The sequence below is a fragment of the Pongo pygmaeus genome, chromosome 22 (genome assembly GCF_028885625.2).
Source record: "Pongo pygmaeus isolate AG05252 chromosome 22, NHGRI_mPonPyg2-v2.0_pri, whole genome shotgun sequence".
Taxonomy (NCBI): domain Eukaryota; kingdom Metazoa; phylum Chordata; class Mammalia; order Primates; family Hominidae; genus Pongo; species Pongo pygmaeus.
This window is the reverse complement of record NC_072395.2, coordinates 40130778-40140548: the sequence shown is the minus strand read 5'-3', so window position 1 is coordinate 40140548 and position 9771 is coordinate 40130778.

The following is a 9771-nucleotide window of genomic DNA, read 5'->3' as shown; positions in this document are numbered from 1 at the left end:
TATAAAGTTGATATTTTTCTGTTTAGAAGAAAAATAGTAAATTATTATAGTAACTAGATAATTTAAATGTCTAAGCTAATCTACTGGTTCAAATTAAATGCACATTCTGCACAACTCTCTTTTGCACTGTCAAGCCAGTGACATTTGGGTGGAGAAGCTATCTGACACAAAAAGAGTAGAGACATGCTTCATTTTTTTCTCATTAACTCTTCAAATAATTTGTTAAAACCACATGATAATGAAAAACAATGAACTTTATACATGTGAGTAAACATCTACTTCTCCTTAGGTTGCTACCTCCATTCTCTCATGTTGTTCTTTTCAAGAATTTAAAATGATGAAAAAGCTGCAAAAGCAGTTAAAATAATATTTCTTACTTCCTGCACCTAGATTCCCCAATTTTCAGCATTTTACCATATTTTCTATGCCAGTCGATTTCCCTCTCTCACATACACATGCACACACAAACACACATACACACACATCTACTGTGTACCTTTTAAAATATGACCACAAATTATTTGACAATTATCCTTATGAAATGTGAGGTTTTTTATTCCCAGTGGGATTGTGAAGAACAGACAGGTGGAATTGACAATAGAATAGGTCAGTCAAACACCCTAAGTTTATACTGTGACACCCCAGGCTAGGTCATAAAAAGCCTGATGCTTGTGATGACTTTGTAATGTGTTAACTTGGCTAGACTGAACTTCAACTGCATATTCCAGAATTTCCTTTCGTGTGTGTTTCTATTTAGTGTGGAATTAAATAGAAATTTCAGGACAAATGAAGATTATAGGGTTATTTGGAGCAAGGAAGAAAAGGAGAAGGCATGTCGCAGCTCATAGACTTTTGCTGATCTGCTAACTCATCTCACTGACTTGAAGCCATGGCTGTCTGCAACTTCTATCTTCCCCTAGGTCTTCCTTCACTTCTTTGACTTTTAGGCCAGACATTTGTGTGTGTGTGTGTGTGTGTGTGTGTGTGTGTGTGTGTGTGTGTCTTTGTCTTTATCTCCACGACAAAAAGGTCCAGCTTCTTCAGAATATACTTGTCACTAGAGTCAGAGGCAGAAACAACTAAGGTGAATTTCAGTCTGTCCTCATGAGGTTCTAATTAGTGCTTGTGAGTTCTAGCTTGCGCTTGACTTCACCAACTTACACGCATGTTCCCTTCCTCACTTCTGGCTCTGTGGACTTCAACTCCAGTATCAGTTGCAAGATGACACCTTTATAGAGGCTGCGTAACCCACTTCCCCAAATGTGCAAGACCAAATTCTGGTAACAACATTATATATTTATATATTTGAAAAAATCTATTATATATTTATGTATAAGTATGTATGTGTGTGTGTATATATATGCATATATATGTATGTGTGTATATATATGTATATATATATACACACACACATTTCTCCCTCTCTCTTCCTTTCTCTTACTTGATTTAAACAGAATTGTGTACCAGAGTGGTCCTAGAGAAATAGAATCTTAAGGATAAGTTCTCTCCTTAATTAGTTCTGAATTTTCTGGCTATGATTCTCTGTTTTGAGCATATTAAAGGCATAATGACCTTGTTTCCATTGGTAAAGGGGGACTAGTAGTTCACGGCATGCAGTGGCAAAGATTTATCCAAAATATCATTTGTAGATACCTGTAATCAAGCACCTACAGAAGGCAGGGCTCTGGGTAACAAAGTAGTTGCTACGTTAGAACATTTAGTCAAAATTAGTGGTATTATGGGGTTAGTTGGTGTATGAGTTTGCTAATGGCTGCCAAAACAAAGTACCACAACCTGGGTGCAACAGGAATTAAATCTGCCCTACATGACCCCTAAGCCCCCAGCAGATAGAACTAGGATCAGTGTATACAAATCAGAGGACGACAATGTTTGGCCCAAATAACGACAAACATTTTTAATGCTCAGAGCAATCCAAGGATAAAATAAGCTGTCTTCAAAGAACAATGAGTTTTCTTACTGAAGATCTCCACGCTCTGGCTGAACAACTTGAAAAATACAGAAGTACACTATAATGACGCACATCCAAGCATCATATTGTTGATAAGCCTTTATAACTTTTAATATCCCTGTCATTGACTCTGTGGCTAGCAGTTAGTGAGGTCAGAGGTTTTATATTTGCATTTATAAATCACATAAAGCATCTACAAAATAAGGAGTGTGTAAAACATATATTGAAATTGATATTTTGAATTTATTTCACAGTAAATATGATAGTTATACATATTATACAGTAATTATAATATATCAGGAAATATTGTATAATTATTATTTTATCTTTTGTAAAAATGAAAAAGATTCAAAATAAAATTCTCTCAATCAGGATATTTGCTTTTATTATAAACATTATTTATTGTATGTATTAGCTATAACCAATATATTGTTGAGCAACAAACTGCACCAAAACATAATAGCTTAAAACAACTAACATTTTTTTGTTTCTTACCCACCTATGGGTTCACTGAATAGGTCTGCTGAGCTAGCGAGGCTTAGCTGCTCCCAACTGAGATTGCTCAAGTATCTGTGATCAGGCGAAGAGTTAGCTAAACACGACTGTCTGGGATAGTTGGAACCATTAGGATTTGTCCACGTCTCATACTACAGCAAGCTAGCCTAAGGTTTTTCTTAGGTCTTGGTAGAGTCCCAAGAGACCGGAGACATGCAGGCTCCCCTGAGACCTAGGCTTGAAACTGGCACACCATCGTTTCCAACATATTCTATGGGCCAAAGCAAGTCTATCACCAGTACAGCAAATAGATTCTACCTCTTGATGAAAGATACACAGTTAAATTGCCTGGGGCATGGATACCAAGAGAGTAGAAAAATGGGAAAACTTTAGCAATCAATCTGTCATACTGAAAAAGAATGTTCTGACATGTCTTACTAGATATACGGCAAGAATTGAACTGATATTACTTATTATATAGGTAATAATATTTAATAACCAACTAATATTGATTATTAAAAATTAATACAAGAAGTATAAATAATTAATTTTAGAATGATTTACTTTAGTATTATTTAACTGTTAGATGGTTATGCCTTGCTGTATTTGCAAACTCAGTAGCAGAGCTGTATTGGTTTTCATTTGCTGTATAACAAATTATCTTGAATTTGGCAGTTTAAAAGAACATACATAGATTGTCTAACTATTTCTGTGGATTAGGAACCTGGGAATGGCCTAATTGAGTCTTCTGCTTAGGGTCTCACAAGGCTGAAATTAAGGTGTCGGCTGGGGCTGGAGTCTCATCTAAGGTTTAGGATACTCTTCCAAGACCATAAAGTCATTGGCAAATTTAACTTCTGTGTGATTACCTAACTCTTGGTGGCCTGCTACTCCAAAACCAGCAGGAGAGACAGTCTCTGACATCCAGATCCACTTTGAAAGGGTTTGTCTCATTACGTCTGCTAAATATTCTCCCTTTGATTACTTCAGTCCAACTGATTTGGAACCATAATTATATGTGCAAATCCGCTTCTCTTTTGTTATATAAAATAATCATGGCAGTGACAGCTATCATATGTGTAGCTTTCCTCTGTAATTAAGGAAGGGGATAGACAAGGTATATACACAGGGGGCAGAATTCTTGGAGGCCATCTTAGGATTCTGCATACCACAAGAATTAATCTAAGATAGCTTAAAAGTTGTAACCGCAATTTCACTTGTAGAATTCTTCCTGTCTATATGGTACAGAACAAAATCAATAAGTTGTTGCCCAACTTATATAATTATTTTCAATAACCTCACAAAATTTGCTAATATCAACAGGCTTTATGGTTTGATAGCCATTAAAATCAGTGTCTTACAAAGGCGAACAACAGACACTGGGCCCTACCTGATGGCGGAGATTGGGAGGAGGGACAGGAGCAGAAAAAGTAACTAGTGGGTACTAGGTTTAGTACTGAGGTGACAAAATAATCTATGCAAGAAACACCTGTGACATGAATTTACCTATATAACAAACCTGCACACGTACAGCTGAACCTAAAGTAAAAGTTTAAAACGTAATAAAAATAGAAGAAAATAAAACAAAATCAGTGTCTTCATTCAATTAAAAAAAAAATCACTGAAATTCTAAGCCTAAACCTTAGCTCTAGTTTTGTTACACTTAAGTGTTTTGGAGATGTTGCCCAACTTATATAATTTGCAGAAGTAATAAAATAACACAGGACAAATTAATACATCTATGTTTAGGCTACCTCAGCTGAGGATCGGAAAATACATCTGCATATCCAATCATTTGAAGGAAGTTTCTACTTAAAAAAATACTTGCTACCCAGGACAGAGGAACAAGAATGAAAGTGTGAGATGTAATGATCAGGAAGAAATGGGGCCATATTTCCCTTAAATTTCAGTTTAAAGAAGAGTCACAAAAGCAGCAGCTTTTGTTTTTCAGCTACAGGCAAGGTCAAAATGAGGTGTAGGGAAGTTGGTAAGGGTTACCAGGGCCAGCAATATGGAGTAATTTCTGGGCAGACCCTGATCCATACTAAAAACAAACTCCGGTCTACCCTTGCTAGAAAGCCCAAAATATTCTCCCACAGGAGCCTTTATACATTTTAGAAGTCCTGGCAGACTTCTCAAACGTGTTTCTGAATTTCTGTGTGTGTACATGTATGTGTATGTGTATGTATTTATGTGTATATATGTACGTTTGTATATCTGTGACGGCGTGTGTGTATATGTTTGTGTGTTTGTGTATGTTTTATATATTCATGTATGTACATGTTTGTGTTTTTAATCTACAAGTAGAATACCTCTATTCCGCCAGTATTCATTTTGACAAAACCACACAAAAGTGGATATCATCCTTATAAGCTTCCTGTCGAAGTATCAACACATATCAAATACAAAAAAAAAAAAACTCAGCACAGTGTTCAAAAAAAGAAATAACATCAGAAATTGAAGTTTGAAAGCCACAAGTCTAAGAAAACACATATTTTCTTAAGTTGAAGGTTTTGCTTTGTTTGTATTTCCATTTTAGTGCTTTTCTTTTTTCTTTTTTTTTTTTTTTTTTTAACTTAAAAGCCCCGGTGGCAGGACAGTTTGCTCTGAGGAACTTAAGACATTGAGAGGTTAAAACTGGCAGACTGAGAAAAGCTTGTGGCTCACAGACCTATTTCTTTGGTTTACCAAGTGGTTTAAGAAAGTTGAATTTTAAAAAACCGGGCATGTGCTCTCAAACTTAGCACAATCCTCATCACTCTATCACTTTTTAACTAAGAGGTGTCATTTACTGAGGTTTCCTGGCTGTGGCAGGAAGGCACCCCAATGTGTGATCCTTACCTTATGGGATGAAAGATGATGAAGAGACAATTTTCAGGTTAACCTCGTTAATAAAAGTTTGTTTTTAAAATTTTTACTACTCATGAAAATAAAATTATAAAGATGACATATTAGATCCAAAGAGTATAAATATTATTTTATGTATCTCCATTTTACCCTTCGTTCTTTCCTTCTGTGGTTGAAATGAGATACTTATAAATTGCACTCTGTGGCAGACAGTTTGCATGTAAGACTAAGAAGCACTTCCTTTTCCTCAGGGTCTGATCTTCCATCCAAATACTTAATATCTTTCTGATGATGACTTTGATTTTTAATTCTGTGAGAGAGACCGTGCAATTTGAATACTTCAGATGGAAAAAAGTTGCATGTAACTATTTTTAACTGTTTCAGTCTGCCACAGGGGACCAGGTGTTTGTCAGCCCTCTTCTGCTGTTCACAAGGACTCAGGGCTTAACTTTCTGTTCTAAGGTACCACGTGCCAGGAGAGAACTATGGTCTAGCACTATCAATCCCTTTCACATATGTCTGAGCTGCTTTCCTCAGACAAGATTGTGAGTGCTGGACTTCTTTTATTTCTCCTGTGGCTGCTTTGGCAAAGCGTTTTTTCCTGCTGTTTTGTCTTCCTTTTCCCTCCCCATCTCCTAGTTTCATCTTTTTCTGATCATCCTCAACCAGAATGACTTAAAATCCACATACACTCAAAATGAAATTCTTGCGGCTGTGGGACAAGGAATTCAGAAGTGAAAATGCATGTATTTTAATGTCATGTACCGGTAAGCAGAGGTGGAGGAGGTGTTGCTGAGCAAAAGCATGCATGACAACACAACCAGCGCCCCCAAAAATGGGAAGAAGAGCTGTTACGTTGCTTGGCACCTGTAAACGTGCCTGCGAGTCAATGGGCCACTTTGTAGCCGTCATTCTTTATCCATTTAAATATCTTTCACATCCATTGGCACATGCATGCTTTCCCTACCTCTCAGCTCGCCTATTTCCCAGGGCTCCCCCTCCCAGGTTCTCTTTGGTTCTAAATGTACTAACAGTTCCCTAAGCGTGAAACTCACCCTTCTTGTCTGGGTTCTGTACAGCTAAGTTTCATACTTGACCTTTCTGTATATATGTCTTTGTTTTTTAAGGTAAAACTGGTGGCATTCCTGACTGAATACCCTTCACTCACAGGTAACATTTTTTTTTTCATTAATATGATTGTGTTCTGTGTGTGTATGTATGAGAGAGAAAAAATCATATTAATAGAATTATAGGTAGTATTTTCAGGTGAAAGAACACACCATTAGAAAAACACTTAAGGAAGAGTGTAGGTGATTCTTGACTTTCTTCAAATGATGTTGCGTCCTTCCTTGTTTCCTATTATGCACATATTTAGGGGCAATGATATTTATATTCTTGTTGGACAAAATAAAAAAATATATATTTGGCCTCTAAGCTTCTGAGTACTCGACTTCCATAACTTTATCATTTTGTAGCATTTGCCTGTGCAATATGTAGTAAGTTTGGGTTTGGACATTAATAAACTTCTGCATCAACTTTTAACCAAGCTACTCTTTTTCCCATAGTATGAATACCACGGGTATTTGTGTTGAGAGAAAACCCAGGCCGGGCGTGTGTGTGTTTGTGCAGGCCAACCGCATGTGGGTGGGATAATAAAAACAAAACCTTAGCATAGCGTACCTTGAGAAAAAGGTGGATCAAGAGAGATAATGTGTGGTATAAATTAAAAATGACCTCAGATGGAAATTTTGTGGAAATTATAAAAACATAAAAACAATCATCTGTCAGCAGAGAGTTTACTATAATGGTGACCTCTCATTCTTCACATCTTAAACTATCTTCCTATTATTCCAGAGCACAACTCACATTTGTGACATTCTTTGTTTATTTACTGTGGAACCATAGTTTTCATAAGGCAAATGGTATTAATCGTGTTTCTGCCAACTTTATAAATTGAGTAAACCTTTTAGGTATTAAGACCATCAAATTGTCAACTATTTTGAGCCCAGTTCCCCAATACCTCAAGTTAATGAAAAAGCTGTTAAAAGGGAATTATATACAGTGCCTTTGTTGGTTTAAATTATTTATCTTTTGTCTCTGTCTTAATGAGCAGAGAGGTAGATACGAACTCTTGTAGGAGGCAGTGTGGAACAGTGGGAGTGAGGAATGCTATGGGACTTTGCATATCTGGTCTGGAAGCCTGTTTCTGGTACGTACAGCTAGGTGAATTGGGCAAATTACTTAAACGGTCCAGATCTCAATTTTATTAACTATGAAATCATGCAATAAGATCTAACTTGAAAGGTTGTTAGTATCAAGGCTAATATAACCCTTTGGTTATTATAATGAATAATAGGTAAGTATTATTCTTACTACTATTTATTTTTTGGAAAAATCTATATTATTAATTTATCAAGTCTATGAAAACCACTAAAGAACACTTATGAATAGAATTACTTGTGTAAGGGTTCAGCCTGCTGGGAATCATTCGTAATCCTTTATCCTTTAAACACTCTTAGTAGTACCATGCCAACGTTAGTATAAAATCATCATTCTTCCACATGAATTTTTGGGCCATTTTTGGCTCTTATCCTTAACTGAACAGCAGAGAGGCCCTTAACCTGCCTTTTCTAATGTCATTATTCTTCCTTAATAGGCTTTCCAGTTTGTTGTACCTACATTAGCCAGACTGTAGGAACTTTTTAATCCATTTCATGTCTTAGTAAGATCTGATGATGATCATCCTAAAAATCTGCCCTCTCTTGATAACTGAGATATTGCTTTGGCATTTTACTGAATTCTATTGATTCCACATCTTTATTTAAAGATGGTGTTATGAGCATTTAATGTAAAGACCTTATCACAGCCACTGGCTCAGAATAATTGCTCAAAAACTGGCATATGTTACTATTATGACATCATCACGATTATTATCATCATCACTTCATTTCTTGGTTGACTTTCCTTCTTCCTGATCTGTAGTAGTAATGGCCTTCCAAGTATCCATTCTTGATCTTTTAGTCTTTGTGCACTCCGTCCTTTTTATGAAAATCACCCACTCAAGTAAGTTGGACTATCTTATCAAACCCAACTCTCTAGCCCCAAATACTTACTAAGGTTTCAGTTTTTGATTTCTAGCTGCTTAAAAGATCTTTACACAAATAGGATATTCTTTCACCATCACAAATGGAATATGTGCACACTCACCTAGTTGCTCTTCCGAAGTGCTTTTTTTGCTTGCATGCTTGCTTACCACCCCCCGCTAACTTGGCTATCTTCGGGTAATCCTGCTCCTATCTCTGTCAAAACACACCAAGACAGTATTTTTCTTGCATTTGTCCTTTCATCTTTAGCAAATCAATACCATTGCCTTCTAATTGCTTCCTAATGGAACCTTAATCTGCCCTGAAACCTAAGTCCATTTCTTCACTGATACTCTTATAAGAATGATTTCTAATGTCTTTTTTTAATTTGCTTGTTTGTTTGTTTCAGAGCTTACAAACCTCCCTTACGCTGTGCATTTTACATTTAAGTATATCTATGTAGTTTCCAGATTAATAATGTCTGAAACATTTATCTATCCCAACTTTTTCCCCCCACAACTACTCTGTATTAATGTAGTTTCAATCAGTCTGGATCCTACCATGCCAGCTTAAAATCAGAATGAGTAACTATTGAGTCTAGAACACTGGCCCATGCTTTGACTCCTTATGTGGAAATTCTTCCACATATTCTCTTTATCTATCTATGTTTTGTGTTTCCTTCAAGACAGCTAAATATTCATTGTTTTATAAAGCTTTTCCTTGAAAGTATCATTAATTTTGCCTCTCTCTTTTCTAATTATCACACCTTGTTAAGTACAACATAGGTTCATTATATGCTATCTCTAATTATAGCATCATCTGGGGTAAATGCTTTTACGGCCTTATAAAATGTACTTTTGGTTACTCCCCAAATATTCTCAATTATCTCTCCCTTCTTTGTAATTCTCTGTGCCAAAATTCAGGCATACCAAAGTTCAGGTTCTTTTAATTATTTTCAAGAACTATCACCTCTGGTCTCTTCATATTCAGTATTTGTTTTTCCTCGAATCCATCCTGAACACTATTGCCAAGTTTATGTTTCCAAAGCTCAAATCACGTCATTTAAAAAACCTGTTTATAACAAAAGCGACATTCATAGTGGTCTCTTACCTGTTTAGTAAATATTCCCTTTGGTTGTGAACCCTGGATCTTTCTTTATTGTCCTCCAAATATCTAAAATAACTATGCCAACTGTCCCAATATCGAACTCCTGGAATTCCGTTATTCAAAATCATGTGTCAGCAGGCTTTTCTAGATTTTTAAAATTTTATCCTTTAACATTCTCTGCTTCTGGGATTTGGTCTTTGATTTTTCCTTAGTTACACTTCTTGTTTAGCCATCTGAACTCTTAAATCAGAATCAATTACAATTGCCTCA